The 3,925-nt window shown below is 47.4% G+C and overlaps 1 protein-coding gene across 1 annotated transcript in view; it reads right to left on the reverse strand.

Moving 5' to 3' along the window:
• The window catches only part of ELMO1 (engulfment and cell motility 1), a 495,575-nt gene that overhangs the window by 489,637 nt on the left and 2,013 nt on the right, over positions 1 to 3,925 (reverse strand). The window lies entirely within an intron of this gene.

Below are 3,925 nucleotides of genomic sequence, written 5' to 3' on the forward strand. Positions count from 1 at the left end.
AACTGACCCCATACATTTGCTTTCACCATGGCTCACCCACAGAGAAAAAAGTGTTTGCTAAAGAAGAGGTGTCTGTTTTCTTTTGCAAACATCGTTCTCATTTTTTATTAATGAACTGCATTCTAACTTTTTTGCTCCAATATCACGAGCTCGGGTGATGGGCATACGGCCCCTGGAAGAAGGCTCCACTGATTCTCGGGGCTCGGAGGTCAGCTCTGGGATGAGATATGCAACGGCAGGCCCCAACTGTGAAAATCTCGCTTCAGCGGTGGCAGACACATCCCTGGGTGCCATGGCAACCCTGGCACATCCATCAGAACGCAGGGCATCTCTACCAGCACACAGGAGTGAAAGGCCCCCTGGGTGCACTGCAGCAGAGCTCAACATGGGGTCCGGGCTTCAGATGAGGACAGTCCAAGAAAACCAGGGAGAGGAGGAAGTAAGCAACAAAGGCATCCAGATCCACAGGAAAGAAACAGCGGGTGGGGCCGGGCGGACAGGCGGGGAAAGAATCAGAAAAGCTGGTGTCAGCTCAGATGGACTCTCCAGATTCCTCTGTAACATTTCATTCCTCCAAGCCACATTTATAAAATTGGAAAAGAATACACACTGGCTATTCCCTACTATTTCCAAAAGAGCCTACTAGGAAAAAGGGTGTTAGCTGTGGGCACACGGAAGAAAAAGTCTCGTGGGCCCTGTGGCTCCGTGCCCACTGGGACAGTACTCCCTCAGGGCTTAGCTGATCCTAGCGCCCTCCCACCTCTGCTCCTCCTTCAGCAAGTGCCACGCACCCAACACGCAGCAGTCCTGGAGTCCGGCAAGTAGTATATTTTCTAGCATCTTCTACTGAGGAATATTTTGTTTCCTCCATTAATGGTTAGAACTGAAATAGCCAAAACTGTAGCCTCGATTCTTAAAATTGAGGTTCTAATAATAGTCTTTCTCAGATTCTGGAAATCAGTGTTTGTGGGGGCCTAGGACACTGGCTGAGAATCATCATTTCCTTCTATTTATACGTGTGACTAATTCCTCTACTCAGCACTATGCCAGGTCGTTGCTGTGGTTAATTCTGCTGGATGAGCTAGCATGCCTTCTCCCACACAGATTCCTATCAGATACTTTGCTGTCCATCCCGCTTTAGGCCAGTGACGAAACTACTCAAACTGTACCTGTGCTTACCCTGCGGAAGTTTAGAAAACACATGACTAAGTTACAAGTTAACTTCACCACGGAAACACATGACTAAGTTACAAGTTAACTTCACCACGGATCACAACGCTGTTTTTGCAGGCTTCAGCTCTCACTATTATAAAAACGCTCCAATTGTTAACGCAAACACAACCTAAATTATCCAGGGAACCAAGCACTGCAACTAGTGTGTGCATTGTGCATACAGGCTGGCTTTGCTGTACCTAAAAACACCACGCAAGGTATAGTCAAAGGCTTCCATGGGCCACACGCATGTCACTAGAGCCACACTCTGTCCTCTGGATGGTTGGCCTTCAAGATCCTATGTTTGGAACAGCCTCTTTCTTCTTTGGTTGGCCAGTCCCAAGCTCAGGTAGGTCAGCTCAAACACTTAATCTAATTATGTATCTCAGCAGTGAAGAGATTACTGCTGTCTTTGCAACCTCCTAAAATAATTAAAATCATGCATATGTGGAACATTAGGTATAAAACATGAAAGGAAAAGTTGAGCAAAGTTCCAAAGACCTCAAAAGCTCTAAATTAAAAGTTGGCCGGAAAAGAGTATATTCATTGTATTCTAAGTAAGGCTCAATAGTTATTCTAGATGAATTTGCTGCCTCTCTCTGTCACTACAGTGAAAATCATGCCACTTGGATTTCCTGTTTCACCAAAATGGCAGCATTGGGGCCTAGCACATCATCGAATTCTGCAAACAGCAGCATTTCAAAGGTAAGTCAATGGCTAACGCTTTTACTTACTGCATCTGAGTCAACAATTGGAATTAACATTTCTTGTAGGAGATAAAACCAATAGCATTTTGTACGAGGAGGGGGTGGAAAATTGGTGGAAAATGTAGATTCCTAGGGCCTCCAGAATTATTTATTAAGACAGTTTTTTTTTTTTCATCACGACCCCTATTAAGTGATACATTTGACATTAAGATTCAATGTTTGCTTTCTAAAATACTCTATTTTCCATTGTACTCTCTTCTCTTTCATGTTTTAAACTGTGGGTCTGGACCTAATATATTATGATCCCCTCCCGGATTGTAACCCTAAGCTTCAAAAACACTGGACTAGTTGACTAGAAGGAAGCAGAACTGGAGTTGTGTAATCAGCAGCAAACACTTGGGGCTTTGTGATGTACAGAGGACTTAGTAACTCCCCACCTGTCCAAATTCAACAGAATGAAGGCCTTATAAACCATCCACTTGGATGGTTTCAGGCATTAAACGTGGTTGCAGGCTTCAGTGACAATCCTTAAGGGTACCCTCTGTCTTAGATCCGGATGGGGAAAGTCCTCCACAGGTAGAATTACCTCCGGATCTCAGTGTTAAGACGATAACGTAAGCAAAGTGTGCACTCAGCAGAGCCCTTGGCCCACCCCCAGCCACATCCTCTCTGCACGGGCTTCAAAGCATTGCCTTCCTCCATCTCTCCCCACCCGTTCACACCACACACCCAAAGGGAGTAAGTTACTTAAAAACACTTGAGTATTGTCCTATGTCAACACCGTAATTTAAAAAGTGCTTATGATTTAGCAGCACGGTAAAGGTCCTCATCTGTTTTCTCGCATTCTTCTCCCCCTGCATCTGCTACCCAGCTCTCTGCCTCCCTCTTCTCCGCCCTTATGTCCTCTCCTCCTCTGCCTCCAGTTCCACCTGCTGGGACAGCAGAGTGAGACACAGTGGATGTCTCTGATTTCACCCCCACTCACAGGAACAGCTCCCTTCCTGGGGAGTATTTCTTTGGCTAAAGCGACACGCACTTTGCAAAGACTTTCTCCAAGGACAGTGACAGAGCAAACACCAGATATGGAGTGGTTATATGTTATTAATGATCTGCACCTGTTCGCCACTCCCCCAAGGAATCGCCTCTCTGTTCACAGCTCCGGGCCGAAATTCTAAGGCAGAAAGCGTTCCACAAGGAGAGCAGCTGGCACAGGGGAGAGGACGGAGGAGAAAACGCGACAGGCTGTTCTCTGGGCTTCTCACATGCAGCTGATGTTAGACTATTTTGCTGGTATATTTCCCGGGTGGGCCTCTCCCATAATAAGCATCTCTTAGTCAGCCAGTCGACACGTATTTATTGAGCACCTACTATGCCGGGTATCAGTCTAGGTTCATTCTGAATCTGTAGAACTTCCATCTAATGGGAGAGACACACAATAATCAAACAAATCAATGTGTAATGCCAGCAGGTAAGGAGAGCTACGAGGGAAAATTGAGTAAGAGAAGCAGGGAGTGGCAAGCCACTATTCTATATGAGGTCGTCAGGGAAGCCCCCCCTGTAAGCTGACGAGTGGGCAAAAGCAAAGGAGCGAGCCATCTGGACACGTAAGGAAAAGCTCCTGGTGCAAAAGGAATAACATGTGCAAAGGGCCTGTGGAGAGAACTTGGTGAAAAGGAGAAGGTAAGGCAGTCAGAGCGGCCGCAGTTAAGAAGCGCTGAGCAGTGATACCAGGGGAAGGGGGGGGGGCGGGGCGTGCGGCAGTGGACAGGTGGGGAGGCTCACGGGTCATTAAGACCACCCACCCTAGAGCCCAGTGGCTGCTCCGCGTCCTCAGTTCCACCAGACCAGGTTCTGGGCTTGCCGCCCAGCCTGTTCACCCCAACACCTGCCAAGCTTCTTCCCCAGGTCCCCTCCCTCCTGACACCATCCCCTGCAGAGTTCCAATACTCCGGGTCATTCCCTCAGTTTCCCCAGAAGACAACCAGTACATCCAATGTTAAAAAGGG

Source organism: Pteropus vampyrus, unplaced genomic scaffold (assembly GCF_000151845.1).
Source record: "Pteropus vampyrus isolate Shadow unplaced genomic scaffold, Pvam_2.0 Scaffold75, whole genome shotgun sequence".
NCBI lineage: Eukaryota > Metazoa > Chordata > Mammalia > Chiroptera > Pteropodidae > Pteropus > Pteropus vampyrus.